This window comes from Chaetodon trifascialis, chromosome 6 (assembly GCF_039877785.1).
Source record: "Chaetodon trifascialis isolate fChaTrf1 chromosome 6, fChaTrf1.hap1, whole genome shotgun sequence".
NCBI lineage: Eukaryota > Metazoa > Chordata > Actinopteri > Chaetodontiformes > Chaetodontidae > Chaetodon > Chaetodon trifascialis.
This window is the reverse complement of record NC_092061.1, coordinates 21797675-21821145: the sequence shown is the minus strand read 5'-3', so window position 1 is coordinate 21821145 and position 23471 is coordinate 21797675. Positions and strand designations below refer to the sequence as shown.

At 39.8% G+C, this 23471-nt stretch overlaps 1 protein-coding gene across 2 annotated transcripts in view; it reads left to right on the top strand.

Annotated features, from left to right (window-relative positions):
* Positions 1-20617: 20617 nt before the first annotated feature.
* LOC139332433 (spermatid perinuclear RNA-binding protein-like) overlaps positions 20618-23471 on the top strand; it is a 76224-nt gene continuing 73370 nt past the window's right edge. For both annotated transcript variants that reach the window (XM_070964394.1, XM_070964395.1), the window contains exon 1: positions 20618-20891. The gene's annotated coding sequence lies outside the window, so the exon portion shown is untranslated. The remainder of the gene's footprint in view (positions 20892-23471) is intronic.

Here is a 23471-nt window from a genome sequence, read left to right as displayed (position 1 = left end):
CTTCAGTGTAAGAACGTCAAAGTACAGAGGTCAGACCTCACTCTCTGCACTGTTGATGTTCATTCACTGTGAAACTTCATCCCAGGTTATGAATTCAGGCTCAGGGAACGAATATAAACTGCAAGTTAGGGCTGAATTAAATTGGATATTGTTCCATTTAAGATCACTTGCTCAGCTGTTTGTTTTCTTTGTACCATCAGAAAAAATAATCATTCACATCCATAAAATAAATCCAGACCACCTGATCTGACCCTCAACCAAGCTATCAAATACGTCAGGAACTTAAAGTACCACGAAAAATCAATGTATTAATAATAATTATTGACAAAACAGAATGTGTTTTTTTATTCTATCAATGCAATAATTGAATACTGAAGTATATGGCCCTGCTGAGGATAACAGGATTCACAGGAATGAACATGCAGTACAAACACGCATAGGTTGGTGCATTCACTTCATTCTCAGAGGTAATCTGCAGTGAGAGAATAATGGACACAGAAAATGCAGCTTAGTGGAATAAAGAAAAAGGATGAGCAGCAGTAAAAAGCAGAGGAATAACAGAATAAAACATTTAGATTTGGAGTGGGATTTTTAAAGTTGGGATTTACAGAGCTGTAGTAAAACAGACACATTCTGTCTTTTATGAAATCAAAGTGAAAATGCTGCGTGGCCCCTCGCCTCCATTTACATCTGAAAGCAGACACACTGAACCAGGACCAGCTTGGTCTCCCGTCAGATGTTTTGCTAAATGAGATTAGTCTCTGCAGAAGAAAATCTGTTCTAACATGCCATTTAATTTGACTGACTCATCAAATATCATTTGTCCTAAACGTAAAAATAAAGCCTGTCTGGTGAGATAATCCAGTTTCCATTATGAGCTCAGTGCTCTGAAGGAGAAAGCCGTTCTCTCTGCTGGGATATGATCGATATCTGATCCTGGACCAGCAAGGCAGGGCTCAGGTCAGTTCACTTGCTGTAAACAAACCTGCATTAAGCATACAGTAACTTTTTAGTCAGTTCAGGATTTAGCTCACAGTTAATGTCGAATGATCAATTAAAATGTGTAATATCTGTAACATTCATTCGATCAGGATACCTCCAGGCAGTGGAGCCAGAAGTACTCATTTTACTGAAGTAAAAGTACCAATACAACAGTACTGGAGGAAATACTCTATGACAAGTAAATGTCATCAATGCAAGTACTAAAAGTGAAAGCAGTCATAATACAGAATGGCCGGGGGGGGGGTTTCATCTGGCACACAGTATTCAGCATACTATGTACTGAGACATAATAAATGCTTTTCTGGCATACCCATAGTATGCAGCATATGTCTTGTACCTTATCTTAAAATGTGTGTGTCAAGATTAATGCATAACTAGTTTTGGATATCCCCCCATTGTTGTCATAAGATCCAGGATCAGCTGATGCTCTGAGTCCAACTCAGGGAAAGAGAAGTCAAACAGCAGACATATAGCATGTGTGTGAAACAGAAAAGTAAATGTAAAAAGTGAAAGAAAGGTGCTTTCATTTATTTGGTTTTAATACATAAAAACTGGTATTTAACAAGAGCCAGAACTAATAATCTGAATCTGAATCAACGCAAAAAAACACAAACTCAAATGTTGTGTATCAGTCCAGTTTATTTCAGCAGCAGTGACACTGAATAAAAACAGGAGCACGAAATGAATTTTGTGCACTGGAGAGCTGAAACCATCAGAGAGGACATCACTGTCTCAGGCCTCAAATCTGTCTCAGAAGAGAAGTCACCAGAGAGTCTCCTTAAAGCTTGGAAGCATCCCTGAAAGTATTTTGTGATCATTGAGGACTTTCCTGTCTGAGCCATCTGCTATTAAGAAACATGACGTCTGACATGATGTTGTCAAGGTCTCTTTCACCACAAATAAACATGAAGAATATGAGGACATCTGGTTGATCAAATTAAAATGTGTCCCTCATCTAACAGCACCATCTGGCCCACTGAGCTGTAAACTCGCTAATTTATGAGGGGTTTTTTTTTTTTTTTTTTACAACACTCAAGTGAATAAATGCTAAATCACTGCACATTAATTAAAACACACATTGTCATTTTCCTGTGGCAGTTGGCTAAAGTGATTCTGAGTGAAATACAGGATCAGATCCTGATCAATCAAGAGGATTATGGAGTGAAAAGAGTATTTATTCATGGCCTGATTCCATCCTGATCCATTCTCTCCCCTTTCATTATCTTTTGTCAGCTCTGTCCAGGATCACTGCAGAAAACACAGCTGTGGGAATATTAACCCGAACTCACAGGAGAGACCACATTAGTCTAGTTCTAATAGGGCGTTCACCAGGTGGGTGTCTACCCAATTTGTCCATATATACTTATGTAAAACCCTGAAAGGAAATGCTGAAAATGAATTCAACAAATGAATTGATAAATAAAGTGGCAAAACAGTTTTTCTACTTGGCTGAAGTGGAAAAGTTGGTGTGTGACAAAGTGCAATGGAAACACATTTGGTGGATTAGGAGATGAGGTGAGGAGGCGAAAACATTCAATCTGTGTGCAGCGATGAGGGCGTTGTACCTCACATTCATACATGAAACCAACATTTTTTCCTAGTGGCAGGAGATCTACTCAACCTGTGAAACAGTGGTGTAATGTCCTCTGGTTCTGGAAGAGGTTTGCCAGGTCAGGAGAAAACAATGTGCATTATGTCGCTTCACTATGTGAAGGACCACAGATTAACACAGCATGTTCCATAGTGGAGGTGTGGTGTTTGAGTCCACACAGAGAGGATCTAACAAGAGGTGTCATCGAGTTGCAATACATATGTGACAATGTGAAAGAAAATAATCATCAGAAAAATAGTATCACTGGTATTTCGATTAAAAGCAGAACGATCAATCTAAGTATATATTTTTCTGATTGTCAGCAAATCCCCTGAAAAGACCAGAACCATCAATGTGGTCATGTGTCTCTCAGTACTCTTTGACTTCCTGTCTGTGGTGAATAATTTCCTCAAACAGCTGGTCATTGTAGTTTTTAACAAGCGTTACTCAAGCGGGAGGAAACAGTGCAATTCTTGGGGACTATTTTCAGGTGCGGATTAACCCTTACTTTTAATCCTGCCTTGATTTTGTCCTTTTCATATCTTCTATTGTTCTCTTATTTTAATCCTGTCAAGAACTTAAAGTTGTGCTTTTAAAAGTGGTAGTGTGGTGGTAATTTGGCATCCCATGCACCCAAACCTGCGAGTCAATCACAGCCCATTGTCTGTTGCTCACTTAACCTTAAGCATTGACAAACAGCAGAGATCTCATTGTGAATAACGACACAGAAATGTCATCTTAAAGCCACTGGCCTCCTTTCTGTTATCACATGCACTGAAATATTGATGAGCCTCCCTTTACGCTGTCTCAGATATTTGCCTCTGACTGATGAACGCTGTGGTGTTTTTCCTGCCAAACCAGGACTGTTTACTGTTAACAAAAGCCGCAGTGCAGACCATGTTTTTAAAATCCACATAAAGAAAGAGGGGAGAGGATGGGTAACCATCCTGCGCTGTGAACAGTTTGTCACTATTTTCATCTCACCATGATCTGTGCCCAGTTTGCTGCTTTCCTCGAGAGCTGTTTTATACGCTGTCTTTGTTTTTACCTTCTGGAGCCTGAGAGAGACATGTTCTGCTGCTAATTTCATCCCCTCTCCCTCTGCGCTTCGTTTGCTGAGCACATCTCTACGGCTGTGATTTATCACCGCTCTGTGGCTTTCAGGTAATTCCCAAGTGATGCTACCTGTCTTAACGACTGCCCAAAATAGCAGACTTATCACCCAGAAGTAGGCTACGGATATGTCTTCCCTCCCTTGTTCCCTGAAACAATGTGAATGTCTTCACTTTCTTCCACTGCTGAGCTGATGCACACCTAACTAAAAGGCGTCTCTACTTGTTTAAAGACAAATGAGGGTACACAAGTCAGTGCTGGACTAGATTTTTCTGCAGTATTTAATCACGTTCCGTGTGATATGAAAGAGCAAATACTGTGGATGACTGATCCGTTATCCTCTGTGAGGAGCACAGACCATCCTGGATCAACTGTGGCTCTGTAAGTCTGTAAATACAATGTCTTAATATTTCTTTATGGAAAAACCACCTAATTTCCACAGTGACCGTAACATGATCATCAGTATGAACTTGTGCTGAGTGTAAAGAGACACTTGGGGGGCACCAATTGAGTCATTGTTGACAACACGTCACACTTTCTTTGTTCTAAATTTCATCTGTGTGCTTACAATAGACTGAAATGCTCTGAAACCCACTTGTTCACTTTTTTGCAGAGAGTTACTTTATGAGAAGATCAATGCCAATCTGTTGTCTAAGTACAGAGCTGGAGTCTGGACTAGCTTCATACAAAGACTGGAAATTGTGGAAAATAGCTAGCTGGCTCGGTCCGAAGCTCAAAACACACCCATCAACATCCTCCAGAGCTCACTGATTAACATGCACTATGTTGTTTTTCTGACCTGCACACAAACAGAAATGTAAAAAGGCTAAAAGTCTACAGTCATGCTTGCAGCCCTGTGATTCTGTAGGCTACTTGGGCACAGTATTATAGTTTGAGCTAAATGCCAATATAAGCAGGCTAAAATGCTGACAAGCTGATATTATCATGTTAGCATGCTAGAATGTGTTAATTAGCAGTTAACACAAAGTACCGATGAGGATGTTTGGACTATCACGAGTTTTGCAAGTGTTTGGTCAAAAACCAAAACAATGGACAAATTAACATGACCCAATGATGGAGCAGGACAAAAAGTCAGATTATAATCAGAGTTATTAAAGTTCATGCCAGGGGGACCACGAATGCCTGAAACCAAATCTCACAGCAACCCATCCATTTGCTGTTGAGATATTTCATTCTGGACCAAAGAAGCGGACACATTTTGGGAACATTTTCAATGCAAAGGACACCTCCATTTCCACATCCATGAGACATTACAAAAAAGTAAACACTTAAAGTTGAAATTGAAGCAACAACAAAGAACTTTCAATTTGTGTTCATTTTAGCAGCCCCTATGGACAAAAGCGGTAGTGCACCCACAATGACACCTGCACTGCAATAGAGGCTTTCCCATGAGCTTCACTGCCTCTTGGTGCAAATATCTTATTTTCAAAACGATTTCAAAACAAAACACAGCTGTTTGCAGGATGCGTATAGTGATGAGGTTACGTGTCTGTGGCTATGGAAGATTAATAACTGCAATATGATGATGGTGGAACAAAGGTAACACTGTTTTGGTACTGTCCATACACCAAGCTTACACATGAGCCTACCAGAAGGGTGGGTGAACCAGAGCAAACAGGAAATTCTGTGAAGAACAGTACAGACTTTTTATCAGCTGTTTCTGCCTGTATCCAGATGGAGTTTGATGGGGCACACACATTATTGTATGATATGATATGATGATGATATGATTGTATGATTATGATATGAAAATTCAGGTATCTTTAACCTTCCTCGTGAATGATGTCCCAGCTCTGACCTCAGTCCAGTTTGTGTGTCAGATTGTTTTTGTTTTCTGCCCTCTAGTGGCCAAATAGTAATGTATTTCCCTGCTCCTCAAACTTTAAACCAAACAGACATAGCTGCATTCTCACTTCCATCCATCAGCCGTCTCACGTCTCAGCGACCCTGCAGCAGATGGATGTGAGTGGCAGCAACATGTATAAATCAGCACAGATGGACTGACGCCAGCAGCAGAGAGATGGAGGCGAGGACGTTTAGTGTGCTGCTCTTTTCTCTGATCCTTCACAGCCCTCTAGGCAGCTTTTAATTAGAAATGAGTTAAGTATTGACGATGCCTTAATGATATATGAGAGCACAACATGTATCAATGAATTGATCAGGTGTTTTTCATACAGTTGGTGAACCAAGGAGCTGCAGCATCTGTGTGTGTGTGTGTGTGTGTGTGTGTGTGTGCGTGTGTATGTGTACCATGTATTACTCATGATGCGTGGACATAAATCTGTTTACACAGTCACATTGTGGGGACTCATCTTCCTTATGAGGACAAAATGCATTTCCTCTAATGTAAATCTTTAAAATATAGGGTGAAGACTGGGGTTAAGATTCAGGTAAGTTAAGGTTTAGGATAAGGCAATTTGTGGTTATGGTTAGGGTAATATCATGTAATGTCCCCAAAAATTATGGAAACACAATTGTGTGTGCATGTATGTGTGTGTATTCCCTTCACATTTTTGTGTGTCTGTAAGTATGTACTGTACATATGAGCATTACTGTATGTGTGTTTTCTTGTACTTATATCTTAGTGAGGACCATTAGTATTCTTTTAAACACTAAGGACATTTTGGAAAATGGAGACAATGTTTGGAAAGTTAGGATTTGTTTGGAAAGATGGGATATGTTGGGAGTGAGGACATTTTTTTGAACAGAAAATAAAGACCTTTAAGTAAGGGCACAAGTGAGAACATTTGGAAAAGTGAATGCATGTGTGCGAAGTGAGGTCATTTTTGAAATTGAGGACATTTTTGGAAAAAGGAAAATAAAGACAGAAAAAAGAAAAACACAATATGTCACAAAACACAACAACATTTCAGATTGCACAAAAGATATATTGAAATTTTGAAAGCAAAGCATATGAAGAATTACATCACATGAGTGGTTCAGATATTCTGTTGGGATTTCAACCTCCTCTTTCGGAAATGTTGTGTCTTGTAAAGCAAGTGCTTTACATAAGATATAAAAAACATTAAGACATAAGACATATACATAGGATTTAAAAAGAGGGATAACAACAATATGACAGAGAATGAATGCACAGAGCAGGATGTGAATCCCAAATCCCAAATTTTACTGAAAAATATTTTTGAAAAGTGCAAAGTGGGAGCATTTTCAGTAACACAGGACAATTTTAAATTCAGAACATGGTTGGAAAGTGAGACAGTTTCATCTGAGGAAATTTAGAAAAAAAAAAAAGAAAAAAAAGGAGCATTTCTTAAAAAAAAAAGTGAAGGCATTTGGGAATTTTCTGTTAGTGTGAGATGGTTTTAAGGTCAAGGTTGGACTCTGGTTTGAGTAAGAGGCGAGGGAAGATATCTCACAAGCATAGAAGCAGAAATGTGTTTACATACAGCCATGTGTGATTGCCCATGCAAGTGTTTGTTTGTGCGTGTTTGTGTCCACATTTCTCTATGTGCATGTACTGCAAGCATATGTATCTGCCTGTGTACATGGTTGTGTCCATGTTTTTTTTTTTTTTGTGTGTGTGTGTGTGTGTGTGTGTGTGTGTGTGTGTGTGTGTGTGTGTGTGTGCGTGCATGTATGTGTATGTGAGTGTGTGAGAGAGAGAGTCTGCAGATCTTCTGACCTTGGACGCCCGTTAAGCTGCTGGAAACACGCAGCAGCTCATCAAATATTTACGGCTCCATCTAATTCAGGACTTCATGTGGTCTTTCTTCCTCTGGCCTCAGGCTGTTGGCCGCAGGCTCCCAGAGAAGAGAGAAAAACACATCAGCACCCAAGTCCAGACCGCTAGAAACACATGAAAAGCAACGTTCACACCTCATCCCATAATGAGCTGTTACACAAGCTTTTCAAGTTTAATACTTTAAAGTAAAGACCAGCCTGTGTCACTGAAATAAGGCCTGAAAATGGGAATAAAATGATTTGTTCTTGAAAAATAAGAGATGTTTATTTTATGCATGAAATTAAGGATTCCAGTTATAATGACTAAGATTATTTTTTGCATTCTTTCATTTTTTCTGTAAAATATCCAAAAATGGTGAAAACATTAATTGAATAGTGTCTCACAGCCCAGTGTGATTTATTCTAATGTCTTGCATTGCACAGCCAGCAGTTAAAAACTTAAAGATATTCAGTTGACAAAGATGAAACAGAGAAAATGTGCACATCCTCATGAGAAGCTGGAACCACAAAGGATTTGTCCTTTTCAGCCTGCATGGCTTGGGGATGTCACTCTGTCTGTCCATCATGTTCCTCCAGACTAAAATGTCTCAAAAAATATTAGATGGCTTGACATGAAATTTGGTACAAACCTTCATGTTCCCCTCAGGGTGAACTGTGATCACTTTGGTGATCATCTGATTGTTCTGTGGTTGATTTTAATTTTTACCTGACGCTGATGACCTGAAGATTTTATAATTATCTTGCAATCTTCAGTTTTTCCAATTCTATACATTCATTTACCTTGAAATATATTGTTTTCAGTCTTATCTCCCTACACAAAGGTCTAAATGCTGTTTCAAAGTCTTCTCCACAGAAATATAGTCCTCAGTAAATAAATCTGAATTTCTTTACGGCAATATGTTTTTGTCTTCATGAAAGTCAAATTTAAAAACAACTTATAAAATCAGCCCAAAAATTCAATATAATTTGTGCTTAACTGCAGAATGTAAACTCTTCCTCAGGAACGCCATATCTGTGAATTGTCAGGAACAACACTGAGCACCTGACGTCAGCATATTTCAAAGTTATGTTTACATTCAGTGTTGCTCACTAAAAAGCATGAGTCTAACAAAAGAGTTGAGTGAACTTCCTTCCGCAAAGAACATTTCCAATGCAGATTTTTTTTTTTTTTTTTTTTTTTTAAATAATTAAATCCAGCATCGTTTACATCCATGTTAACTAGCCTACTGTCTTCCTCTCTCCTGCCTTTGCTGGGGCATTGCTGCGTTTCTTGGCACATTACTGCCACCACTGGATGCATGTCAGAAGAAGTTAATCACTGACCTTCAGCCTTTGAATGTCAGGAACTTGTGAGATGTTGTCCAGCTTTCATGGAAGAAAGCAACCTTCACATTGTTTTTGTGTATATTTACGCTTTTTGTTGGAGCAAGTGTTCTGCTTGCACAGAACTAATAGTTTAAACCCTTGAGTAATTGAATGTAATGAATTACACTGCACACAGTCGGTTTTTGTCAAAAGCAGAGTTTGGGGCATCATTTAGTATTCAGGGTTATTTATCACCTGCTGATTAAGCAACTCCTTCTTTGCATTGAAATTATTCCTCAGAATTTTTTCCTCTCTTTAGAAGGAAAATAAACATTGGATGTCCCAGTGGAGGAAAACCTAATCATGAAGCTACAACAAATTGAAGGAGAAATTATTACTAGATTGCTATTTTTAAGTATTATTAGAAAATACAAGGGTCTCTGGCTTTTTTTGCTCTGCAGATTTAAAAAGGATGTACAAATCAAATACAAATACAGTGGAAATTATCTGGGACAGCAGGATCCTCTAGTGGTTGAAGAAAATGAATGGCTGGGTAGCGGCTTGATTCCCAAAGAAACCACTGAGGAAATGTTGGCAGAGAAAATTAAACTTTCTCCTGCACAAACAAAGCCTGAGGGTGGTGGTTGTACTGGGCATCTCTCAGTGGTGTGTGTGTGTGTGTGTGTGTGTGTGTGTGTGTGTGTGTGTGTGTGTGTGTGTGTGTGTGTGTGTGTGTGTGTGTGTGTGAAGTAGTGTGTTGCTGTAAAGCAGTGTTCGTGCTCCACCTTTACTGGATAATTTAAGTGCGAAAACAACATGTGGGTCCATGAAGCGTGTTGTTCTTTAATAGGCAGAACTCCTACACATCCAGTCTGCTCCTTGTCAGAGTGTAAATGTGCTCTGACTCCGTTTCCATCCAAATATAAAGGTGTTATCATGGTCTCGAGTTTTGTAGATTACACAGTCGACCTGAGTTTGAGATGGAAATAAGAGCTGCTTCACACACACAGAAATACTGTGAGGTGATATCAGCGTGTGATGATTTATCCCCAAAATAACAGAGGGGATGAAAGAGGAGAAGAATCTAACACTGATGAGTGCAGATTTCTCTGGAGGGAGAGCCTGTTTGAAAGAGGCACTTTTGAATTTCATTTAAAGTTTTTAGTAATATTTACAGCAGAGGTCTTAGGATTTCTGTCAGCTCACAACTTTGGTGCACACAGAAAATCTTCTGACAGCTGATGGATCCCACACAGTCATGGTCCCCAGGGGATGAATAACTTTCGAGATCCATTAACTTTTCATCAAGCACCTTTATCAGGCAAGCTTTCTGGATGTAAAAACATACACAGAATATATACACAGTATGTGCAACTGTACTTTGAGATTAATGCCAAAATAACATGCTAGCCATTACCATGCTATACTACGCTAGCACGTTTTGTTTAATAATGCTAAATATGGCATATTACCGTGCTAAACTTTATCGTCTTTTCAGCTTCACAACATCCAATGCTAACTGAAGGCATGTTAACGTGCTAACAGTAGCGTTGGCAACAGTTAGCATCCAGCTGAAATCACAGCTGAAAATTCATATACCATAGTCTGACAAAATCGAGTTCAGACTGATAAATGTTGAGCCTAGTTTGATAATGTAGCTGAGCCTGTTAGCATGTTAATGTTAGCATGACATAAAGAAATGTGCTACATTTTGTGTCACAAAGTGAAAAATAAGGGTTTGAAGATTGGGATGGCAGTCAGGGCAGATAAAACACTCACAGAGGGTGTAAACAAAAAAAAAAAAAAGAAAGAAAGAAAGAAAGAAAAAAGGACCACAATCTGGGTTTTTGCAGAATTGTCCAATATTGACATTTCTGTCAGGTGATAGTATAATGCAGAATTTTCCAAACAAGCAATGTATAGACTCATGCAAAAGTCATCTCGCTCAATATCACTTACTGTAGGACGCAGGAGAAGTGTGTGGTGGTGTCTGCATCTGTAGAGACCCTGCCCTCTGCCTGTGTCTGGGACATTTCGGAGCTGCATGCTTTGGGCAGTTGGTGTGGAGCCCTCAGCCAATAGAAGTGCACAGGTGAGGTCAGGACATTCTAAAAAGGTGGCAACCAGGTGCAAGACGGTACGCGGCATGCAAGAGGAAGCAATAAAAATGGTGGACACAGCATCAAAAAAAATGCAAATATAGCAAGTTTGTTCCAAAACAAGGTTGTGGGTTGGCTTCACCTATTGTAAGCACTGAAGGAGAAGACATGGATGAAGAATGACACGGAGCCTGTTTTCTGCTAATATATCGGCTTTTCCATCACAGCAAATGTATGCACAGTGTATCGCAGCTCATGCCAGTGTTGCCTACAGCCATGAAGTATTAGGATTATAGTCAGAGATCAGCATGTGTCCACCTTTCTCACAGTGCAAGATCCATTCAACACCTAAATACACACACACACACACACACACACACACACACACACACAGCAGCCAATAGCTTGTTGATTTATTTCATTACTGTGGTTCCTGCTCTTTTTTTTTCAGTCCTGATCCCTTGATTGTAATTCAGCGGTGGAGGTGAAGGGCAGATGGAGGTGATGAGCAGACCCATGGTGAGTAGAAAAAGAGGAGTTTCCCTCCAGAGAAAGGAGTGATTAACAGCGAGGCTGAAGGTGACTCCGACAAAGACGATAGCGAGAGAATGTGAGCATTTGTGTTGGAAGTGTCAGTGAAAGTGTGACAGGGAAAGGCGGGGGGCAACTCTTAACAGTAATTTCCTTAAACTGAGGCTCCACTGTAGATAAATCTTTATAACTCCAAAACTGACCAGTTGCAGTCAGGGTTTGTACACTGTGGATTGGAACAAACTTTGTACAATTAATCTGATTCACATTAAATTACAGTCAAAATTGAGCACTTCATTGTCTTCATGTACACTTAAAACTTGACACCTAACATTTGGTGTTTTTTTTTTTAATGAATGAGACTCTCTGTGATTTTGTGATGGCACAGATGATGCATATCATATTTTGAGAATATTGGAGTGCCACACAAAGGGAAAATGTAGTGTGTTAATAGAATCTGACAAATAAACATCATCCCGAAACTGGTGTCATCTGAGCAAAAATATATGAAATAGGGTGTAACAGATTGCCTGGAATGCACCTACCAGCACCCCAATTAAGTAAGTGTATCTCATTCATTTGATCTGAACACAAACAAATATAGAAGGGGAATGTTTTCTGGCCTTAGGCTTGTTAGCAAAGAGCAGACAGACTAACCCGAACAGAAGAATGAGTGGAAGTTCAATGTGATTTGAGGGGACAGAGACAGAGAGCTGAAAGGTGTTTTACTGCAGCTTGTGACTGAACATGAGATTAACGATGTTAACGGTGACTCAATAAAAGTCAGCTGAGACTGGGAAAGAATTATCCCTGCACTCCCATATTAGTCATGAGGCTTTTCCACTAATCGTCTCTGATAAAGTCAAAGATGAGAGACAGTGAAGAACAAGCAACGTGAACGAGTAAACAATGAGTTTTCTGTGGTGGGGTTTCATAGGTGGAGTGGCAGGAGAGGGCAACAGTGGAGAAAGAGCAGTTTTTGTAAATTGTTAATTTGCATTTGAATTATCAGGATTACAAATCCATTAACGAAGTATTTAGCTTGTGTTCCATTTATAAAATCAGTTGCACTTTTCTAAGTGTGTTTGTGTGACTGACTTTGTGAGATGCTCTGACGTCGTATAATGACCAACTCATGTATTTAATAAAGACACAGGCTATTCAAGCTCTTTAGTGAAGTTATGCGGTAAAGTTGGATTTACTTGATCAGTCGCAAATTGCTTTACATTGTTGAAAACCATTTAGTCTTGTGGGAGCGTTGAGGCATGACTTCTGTGTTTGCTGCTTCAGAAAAACACAAGGTTCAGCACCAAGCTCTCATAGTATCCATATCACAGCTTACACTACATGACACATTGATAATGACTCTCAGTGGCTGTGCTCCATTTGAGTGGGGGAACCAGTGCAGAGGCACATGAAGCAGCAGGTATCACATTGAATCTGTATCAACTGTACGTGTCGATGCTGTGGTAACACTTGTTAGGATGAGTTGTACAAATGATACAAGCACCATAAACAGTCCTGTCCACTGTTTAAATGAGGCTTGCACATGAAGCAATTTGATTATCTCACTGTCAATCAACATATTAATGGTGCTGGTCCTTACAAGCAAAATGAGCTACCATAGTTTGAACCTCACCTTGTATGAGAGGTCTGGACTGGGTAGGGTCTCTTTGAGTACATCTTTTTCACCTGTGTTTCTTCTTTTCTTATTACGAGGCTGTTGAGGGCCCATAGTTGCTGTCAGTTTCACTCATTAGTTGTGTTACTGTTGTAAAATCATATTTGACACCTTCAGAATTTTAGTAAAATGCATTTTGCCGTAAAATCGTTGGTAATGCCTTAGATCCACTGTCATTTTTTGTGGCAACTGTCAGTATGTTGTGGTTTATGTCTGCTGTCATGTCAGTGCAAAGTACTGGCAAGCATCTCTGCTGCAATGAACACATGAAAACACTCCTGACTTCTTGCTCTGCGTTCTGTTTTCTGACATCGAGGCCTACTGAAGTTCACCACTGAGCTGGATTCCTCTGTTCATGTCTGTCCTTTCTCGTCCGATCTTTCACTTTGTCCCATTCACCCAATCACTGCGCCTTCTATCAGTTTCTTTCCATTCAAGAACTGGCCATTTTATTCATTCTCTGTGTTGCTCGCCACCACAACTTCATTTTCACCCAGGACCCCTTGTTCAAACATCCTAAAAAATAATGAGCATCTTATATTCACATGTGGTAGAGTCTCTTATTGTCCACAACAACACATTCTCCATCAGATACTCATCATCACTTATTATTCATTGTTCTGTTGTGATCTCTCATTATACTGTATCTGGCATACTGCTTTTATGTCTGTCACCTTCCTGCAGAGTAGAGCCCATGTTTGCTAACAGACACTGATGCTGACTGGCATGGTGTGTTTTAGAATGTGTGTATGAAACTGCACAGACCTCCACAGTCTCACTTGAAGGTTTCAGGCATCTGTGATCGTGTTTTTATCAAAGCATAAAGCCACTGATGAACTGCTTGACCCTACTTATTCATTATCTTATTCTCATAATAGCACCCTAAACAATAGTAATGAATATACTGTATGCTATGCTAGAGTTTACACGTAAGAATAGATACAATGCATGGTTTCAGAGAGGTTAATACTGCACATCTCTACCACAGAGGATAATTAAGTGGACGTGCCTAATAGCTACATGCAGCATTTTAACATCAATACATCGCGACTGAATGAATTTGCTGTAAACAAAAGAGAGCAACACTGGCAACACTGGCAGCCTGTCGGGAGGCACTGATTAGGAGGTAGGTCTGATTTACAGCTTAAAAGCACAAACAAGAATGAACTTAAATGCACAGAAACAATTTCATTTTTAAAACATTGCATGCATTATTTCAGTGGACAGGTTGGATTGATTGAGGACAGAGAGACTCCTGGAAGGACAGAAGTTAAAAGAAACTTCACAGCTGCACATGATTAATAACCACCACCAAATGCCCCTGAAAATCTGATTAAAGGGGCAAAACTATTTAATTTGATAGTGGGACTCAAGCTCCAAATTGATTAAATTCTGCAATCAAAGTACTCTGGGCCTGAACATGTGAACACTCCCCTGAAGCAATCTTCCACAGTGTATTTCACTATTTGAGCTACACAAAGTGCTGAGACAGGGCACAGCTTCTGACTCATCATGTGTTTCTGATCATCTCACATTTCTGCATACATCATCACTGTTTGTATCTGAGAGAGCAACTGATGCCGGAGTGACTTGTTTATTTGTTTATCAGTGTGTGCGCCTGCATGTGTTTGTATGTGTGCCATGTGATTCTATGTAAATCATTCTCTATTTGAGTGAAGTCCTCATCCAGCTGTTTATCTCCACAGACTGTCTGACTATTTGAATGTGACTGTCAGGATCAGGATAATATAAAACACAGTATGATAACATAAACATTTCTATTTGGTTTCTTAAAGTGGCATTGCTTTGTCTGCTGTAACAATCATTTTAAGTGAAAATGGCTAAGTTAGAGTTCATCCATCTTTGGTTATGCAGACAGGGAGACTGGAGATGTCTATGTTTTAAAAACTCCTGAATTTGGTATTGATGTTTATTTGGTAAAAAAAATATATAACACAGCCCAATAATATAATACAAATGGTTAAATTAAAATAGAATATGTTCATGTTGACAGTAGCACCAAAAATAAGACAGTAATGATAGCCTATAGGCTATGCTGATTGGCAATCATTATGGTAGCTAGCATGTTAGCTATATTAATCATGTTCATGTACCAAACCAACTGAACCAAAACTCTGTTCGAAACTACATATTTTTCTTCATGTTATCCTAACAAATATTTCATTAAATGACAGTTAATTGTCAGAAAACTGACGACAATGACAATTACTCAGCTGACTGAGAACTAAGGCTAGCTTACCCGTTAGCTAACATGGCTAAACAGATTGAAAACGATAGCCAACCAGATTCCTTTTAACACAAAATTAACAAGGTGAGCAGGCACAATGAATCTCGACTGCCTCAATCATATGTGCTGACTTACAGTAAGCAGAATGTTACTGACTAAGTACATTGTGTTATGGCAAATATTGTGCAAGGTTAATTTTTCTTGATGGAGGCCTCCATCAAAATAACGCGAAACCATTTATTGTATGTAATGATAACATTTTTCTTCTGTGTCCACGTAGTTGCATTCAAGTTTTATCATTTGAGGATCCATGCAACCCTGCTGGGCTGGGCTGCATGAAGTATGATCAGGAAAATGTACTCAAAGTATAAAAAGTAAAAGTAGTCAATGTGGAAAAATGTCCCCTACTCATGCATAAAAAGCAGAATTTCACTGTTGTAGTTGACTGAGGTGGAGCTCATTTCAATCTATTTTATATCATGCTGCAACAAATGATTACTTTCATCATGGATTAATGTACTAATTATTTTCTCCATCAATCAATTATTGTTTTGTTTGTAACTGAAAATAATGAGACATGCCTCACAATTACCCAGAGCCTAAAAGTATTATAATAATTACAAGAAAAAGCAATAAATCCTCACATTTGTGAGGCCAGAGGTGATTGATTGACTCATCATTTCAGCTGCATTTTGTATAAACTTTTCGCTGGTTTGATGATTTATAACAAAGCAACATATTTTATATACTCTTCATATGTTTTGTATACAAAAACTTTAATATGTTAAATAGCTAATAACTGAAGTGGCAACAAAATGGCAGCTGATTCTAAATATCAGGCTAATTGCTCGATAGCTTTGGGGCTATTCAATGTCCTTATGTCAAAAGGTTTGGAATAAGTGTGAAACCAGACAAGAGATGGCAAGTGTGAAAACCACCAAAACTTGTGCGTTATGTAGGAAAACAGGCTGGAGGGCTGCTGCAGAGAGGAGGGAGGCTCGCTCACTCTCCAGTCCACCTGCTGCTAAGTGACGTAGATAGAGCGCTCTCTCTCTCTTTCTCACTCTCTCTCTCTCTCTCTCTCTCTCTCTCTCACACACACACACACACACACACACACACACACACACACACACACACACACACACACACACACACACACTCAGACTCACCCCTGTAACCCAGCACTTTGCTGATGCAGCAGAACAGCCAGTGTGTCTCTCCATCTAAACAGGGTTACTTGAACATGCAGAGCCACAAAGCGGTGCAACATGACTGATAAGCGTCGTCCTCCTCGCTGCTTGAAGGGCCGAGACGGCTGGTGATGCATGGCGTTATAGATATTTGTGGGGGACCTGACGTCTGTGGCTTCGAGCACATACCAGATGGAGAGCGTCAGCGGTGTGTGTGTGTCTGTGTGTGCGTGTGTGAAAGAGTGAGATTGTGTGTGTGAAAGAAGAGGAAGCCAGTGTTCAATTTGAATGTGAGAAAAACAGAAAAACAAAAAAAGGAGAGCAGAAAATAGTATGTAGTAGTACGTATGTATGCAAGCATGGCTGCCTGCTCCCATGTTAGAAAGAACAAAAGGCAAATGTGCCCTCTTGGATGTCCCTATGGTAGACAAAACATGATTAAGTATGATAAAGTAAGCACGATAAAGACTATGGTGGACCAATGTGCAAGAAAACGGATAAAGTGACCCAGAGTGTCCTTCCAGCAGAGAAAGTGTGATGAAGTGTCCTCTGAGGTGCTCTTCCAGTAGAGAAAATGCAAAGCAGTGTCATACAGGCTACGTCACAGCTATCTTGGCGTGCTGGTGCCTTTTTTTATTTTTTCTGCCCCTGCCCCCCAGACTGCCTGAGTCTGCCACTGACACAGATGATAATGAAGATACACTCACAGCAGCTCAGACACCACAGGAGCCCAAATGATCAGCTGTCATATGTCATCTTCATCAGGCCTGACTCGAATGCAACTTTCAGTTAAAACTGTGTGTGATTATTCACCAGGGTGTTTCATTAACAAGAAAAGCCAACTAAGTGAGTAAATTGCTGCAATTACTGTAATTTTTGACATGACTTGACATAAACTCATTTGAACAAACCACTGTTCTGCTCAGTTGGCCAATATGTGATGTTGAATATGATGCACTTCTTAGTGCATTAATCTGCTCTGTGGCGGTGACTCACCAGCAGGCTTACTTGGTGTTACCTGAATTGCCTTCCCATTTGCTGGGGGACAGCTTTCCTGTTTTTACACCTGAGAGGAGTTAAAAAAAAGTAAGAGGAGTCACTCTACTGCCGATTCCTGGAACCAAAAATACCACTGAGCCAGTCATGTGTGTAACTTTCTCCACTACGTAAAACACTGGTGAAACATAACTAAATACATTACTCAAGTACTGTACTTAAGTACAATATTGAGGTACTTGTATCTTAACTGAGTATTTATATTTTAGACTAGTTGTTATTTGAGAGCTTTAGCTACTTCACATTCAGATTATTAATACAAATTATAACTCAACTCATAAATTATGATGTATTATTATAGATTAAGACACTCAGCAGAGATGAACACATTACTGCATAACTAATTAAATCTAGTATTATAATATATATTATTCTGAGATGAGCCATTCTTCATGCTACTTTATGTAGGCCAATATTTTGATGCTAATACTTTTGTGCTTTTTGATTTGTAACATTTTAAATGCAGACCGAGAAGCTCCAGATAATCTCTAGATGGAACTTGTGGTGAAATTGTTCAGTTTAAAATTTGAGGTTTAACTTCTGCCTAAGTACTATTAACTTATTTCCTTTTGCATTTTTTAAACCACATCTGATCTCAGCCCTGCTTTCATGGAGATAACTCAGTTGTCATCATGTGACCTGATGAACTTCGTGTCAACTTTATCATCTCTCTGACCAACTCCACCCACTGAGACAGAACATGAGATGCAGTTGAAAGCTCTAAAAAAAAGCCTGTAATTGGAGCTTGAGTCAGAGGAGTCTCAGTAGACAGCAGCACTGTTCACTCAGTTACTTCATACTTTCCTGTCAGTATTCAGAGCTTGTTTTATTTTCCACAAAACACATGTTTTTCACTTAGCAGAATCTAATCAACAAAGGCATGTAATAATTGCATTACTGTGAAAATGAAACTTCAACAATCTTCACACCTTGGCTGTGAATTTTCACACAAATCTCGCTGTTCTTTTCTTGTATTCAAATGGGCTTCGCATTACAGCACACAACAGGAGAACTGAGGAGCTGAAGAGATCTTCATCTAGCAATTTTCACAGATTGGGTACAGCAAAAATCAGACTAAAATATTACTGATGAGCTCCAAAATGCAGTCTGTGAGGTACACTGTTAGATTTAAGGCTTGGGTTTATTTAATTTAGTTTAATCTGCAAAATAACTAGTAACTTAAGCTTTAAAATCAATGTAGTGAAGAAAAAAGTACTTTATGTCCCTCTCAAATGTAGTTGAGTAGAAGTAGCAGAAAATGGAAACACTCAAGTACAGTCCAGAATCCTTTAAATTCGATACGTGGTAGATGTACTTTGTTACTTTCCACCATTGGGTTTGTTTGGTTTTAGATTAACTTTTTGTTTAGTGCAAACGTACATAATGTATGTCACTCAGAAAGCACTCAGTATCAGGATACTGACAGTACTGCACATGCCGACTGTACATGCTGACCTACACACTTTATGGTATGGGTGCCTATTAATAATACTGCAGGTCACTGCACTGTGAGGTCAGCGGTGCATCCAAGCACACGTGCTACTTTTCTTAGACATAACGTATTATGCACAAAACTAGACTGTGCTAATATTCATGAATTGAAAATGATCCTCTCAGCCAGTTTAAAACTGTCTGCTGCAGATTGCTTTTATATACAGTTCAATTGCAACGCAAGTACATTTCAAAAGAAACGTAATGCCACCCAGGTTTTTTCTCAACATAATATGGAAACTTATGATCGTACCAAACAAATAAATGCGAAGTTAACTGACATTTGCTTGTAGAAATTAGAGCACAATTTATGTATTTTATGTTCTGTTTAGGTCACTCAGAGCTCTGGGTTAAGGTTAAGGAAAGATTGATTTTGACTCTTTTTTGTCATCAGTGTCCAACTTTAAAATTGAAACTTTCCCTGACCTTTAAGAATTTTGCAGCCTGAACCTAATCACATACTGGAAGTATAAAATATATATTTTTTTAGTTGGCCAGTCACATACTTTAATCTGCTGTGTAGTTACAGTGGTGCATGATGGAAACTTCTCACCAAGCAGGAACGTAATGTGTCTGACTTCAGAGTGCCAACCTGTGAACATGCAACAATTCAGAGACAGCGATGCCAGAGACAGATGATGTGGCTGTTTTCAGTTTTCAGTTTTCAGTTTATGGAGATAAACATTTTCTGTAAATAACATTGCATATTCTAATTTTGTATCAGAGTGATTCACACAAGAATTATGTGCGGTGACTGACATTCTGTTAGTGTATAATAAAATCTGTCTCCACTGTTTCAACTTCATGAATTACGTCTGTCCAAGATAGTGAAACAACCACTTTGAGCAGTCACAGAGGTTTGAGTGGTTGTTTTGCAGCAGTCTGGTTTTGGCTGCACACAATTTAAAAGTAAACAGTGTGCAAACACACGGGATAATGGCACAGCAGTGTTCAAATTAGAGGCTTCAGATGGATCATACATCTGTCCTGCTGTCTTCGGTTGGCTGCAGGCGTTTTATCAGCTGAAGCGGGAAGCTTGTATACAGAATGAAAATAGTTAAGGATGAATATCCATCTTAATGTTGAGCTCAGTAGAGACTGCATTACTAGCATTCTTGATGTAGCTGCATTATAATTTTTATGCTTGCCTTAAGATAACAGAGTGTTAAAGCGTTCATCAAAGAACTGCCACTTACACTGCCATATCTGTCGGAAACCCCCAACTCATTTTTTTAAATGTAAAAGTAGCAAAAATTCACTAGCTCCACCTTCCCAAATGTGAATATTACAATAAAACACAATGAAAAATATTATTTTGTGGTGTTTTGTTTTCTGAATGTTACTTCCTTACTTTCAAATATATCACAACAAACCTTAAAAGCTGAAGTATACATATGCAAACTCATTTTAATCTACCCGCAATCCACCAAAATAGACCTCCTCATTTTATGTAATGCATGGCAAATTTTACCTCCACCATGGTGGCATGTGTTGTTTTTGTTACGGAGGAGACGATCCTGTCATTAGACGATCTTCGTTTCGCAGCAGCAGCAGTTGGTGGGCGCATGCGTGGCCGCAGCCTCCGCTCCCCCTCGCGCTGAGCGCTGACAGCAGGCTGGCCGGAGACCGCTGGTGCTGCTGCTGCCGCCGCTGTTGTTGTTAGTGCTTCCGCCGGCTTCCACTCCACGTTGTGAGCTGCTGTCCGGGGATACAAACTGACGCTAGAACTGGACTTAATTTCTGTTCCAGGAAACAAAAGCAACATCCACAAAGAGTTGTGAGAGATTTTGGTCCTGTTGACCGCCGAGCTTTCTCCTCTCCCGTCCTCCTGCCGGTGGTGAACGGACTGTCCGTGAGGGTAAGTGTCCGCTCTCTGTGACAGTTTTCGGTGCGGAGGAAGAGAGGGATGAGCGGGTGGCTGCTGCCGTGTCGCTGTCCCGCACGGCTCGGTTAACTTCAGCCTTCCATCAGCTAAGCTCCGGAGCTGTTTGTGTGTTAAATGTGTGGTTTTGCTCAGGTCTACACGTGTGAACGAAATGACCAGAATAACAGCAAGTTTTCCCCCGGCCGTCCGTCGACCGCTCACCCCGCATGGAGCACCCCGACCGTCCCAAACGTGTGTGTTTAACGTTGAAAGGGACATACTTTATACATGGATATATATATTTCCGCTAAAAAAAACATGATTTTCATTGAGACATTATCCTCGTTGGTAGCCCAGGTGACCACCTGTGATTAAATTACAGTAACGTTGAGTTGACATTTTTGGGGAAATGGAGTCCTCGTCAATGGGGAAACAGCACCTGTTCGTTGGGCTGATTCAGAGGTTCCGGGCGGCCGCAGGGTGCTCATACACCTGTACACGGAATGATTTACCACAGATTGACCTGAAGGTTTCCACTCAACATAATCTGTACTTCGCAGCCTTGACCTGCCAAGACTAGTGGGATTGAGTGACCAAGCTGGCCAAACTTCGGTCAGCTAGTTTTCAGATGCCTCCCTGTAATTCTCGTCAATATAAAGTTCATCTGGAGCTGATATGAGGCATCAGCAGCTGGAGCTGGTCAAATCCAGTGGGTATCTTCTCAAATTAGTAATTTTTTTGAATGTAGTTTTGTACAGGCTGTGGATATTGTCCCATTTCCCATTGAATTTAACTGAGGAGGGATCTCTTTCTCCTCAGCTAGTACAGACAGAAGGACTATACTGCAACTATTACTAACTATTACGACTATTTTCATGATTAATCTATTAATCATTTGGTCGATTGTCAATCTTATCATTCTCATGAGAATTTCCCAGAATTTATTTTGTCCAACCAACAGCCCAAAACCCAAAGACTCTTATTTACTGTCAGAAATGATGAAGAAAAGCAGCAAATTCAGTCATTTTTCAATCAAATAAGTGAAATATTTGCTGGTTCCAGCTCGTTCAATGTCAGTATTTAATCTATTATTGATTATCAGAATAGTTGGAGATTCATTTTTTTTATTGACTAATTGATCAGTCGACCAATAGGTGCACCTGTAAGGAATGACCACCTGTAAGTATTTCAGTGTTGCTTTACATGAACGTGTGAGGATGATATTCCCTTGAAAAAATCAGAGGTGTTGACTGAAATGTGACTGGCAAGTGCCAAAAGCCGGTTTCTAGTGTCAGTTTTAGACAGTACAGGAAACCGGAAACAAATTAAGAGTTATTGCTGCAGCTCAGGTAACATGTTGACAAACAGTCTGAACTTCTGTTTGGTTTCACTTCAGTCATTCAGCCTGATGTGTTTACAATAGCTTGTTGGGTGTTTTGTTGGAGGAGGTTGATTTGGGTTATTTTACCCTAACTGATCAGTAATCAGTGATGGTCCCTGCTGACTTCAGTTTCAGGGCTACACAGAAACTGTTAACTGTAGGAGATGCTGTTTCTGTACAGCTGCGTCAGTCTCATTCAAACTTGCTGCCATTTTTGGGTCCACTTCTCTGTTGCCTTATTTAATTTTTCACAGATGTAAAAAGTAATTCAGATTGGGACCAGGGTGTTTTATCATCCATAGAAGTGGAAATTTTCAGTTGATACCAAGCCCTTAATCATCAAGTCAAACTGATGGGGTTTACATGACAGTCTGAGTTAAATGAGGATTAAATGAAAGCAGATCTGGGGAAGTCGCAGTTACAGTGACTCTCCTGTTCAGGTTTTACAGCTTGATTGGGGTGGCTGGTTGGCCAATAGGCAAGATGGTTCAAAAGACTCTCAGGCCCCATGAAATCTGTTTTGATTTTTCCAAATTCACTTTTATTTTTCCCAAAGTCTGTGTTTTCTGTTTTATTGGTGATGTCTTCAATGCGTCTTGGTGTCGTGGTTGCAACTCAGAGTGCTTGTTGAAGTGATGAGCTCTTGCTAGCATGGATATGGCTCTGTGTGTGTGTGACACCAGAACATAGCAGCATCGTTTTTTCCCTTGTTCGTTCAGCTTTGGTGCTATGAAAAAAACAATTATAGGGGAAACCCACATGCATAAATTTCATCCACATTTTGGCATTTTCTGCAACATTCCACGTTTTATCGTTGATTCTATTTTTATTGCCAAGTCGGCTCATCTTAATCTCATAGTGCCCTTAGACTGTCCTGTAACATAACTGCACACCCTGCTGCAGTGGCATCAGGACCCTCGCACCCCCATCTGCTCCTGAAAGGTAAACTGCACCGTGGAAGACAACCAACTCAACAATTAGTGAAAGTATTTCTGGTTGGGAACAAAAGGCAGCTCTGTGCTTGCTGCCTACTAAAGCTGCTTCTGTATCTGAATTTCCCACTTTTGCTTCAGCGCTCTTCTGTACATCTTCAGTTCAGGTTTCAGACCTGGGGTGCTCAGTGAGCAGAGCGAGCACCGGCCAGAGCAGGTGGCTCCTCTGAGCCGGAGAAAGGTAAATAGAGACGGTAACTC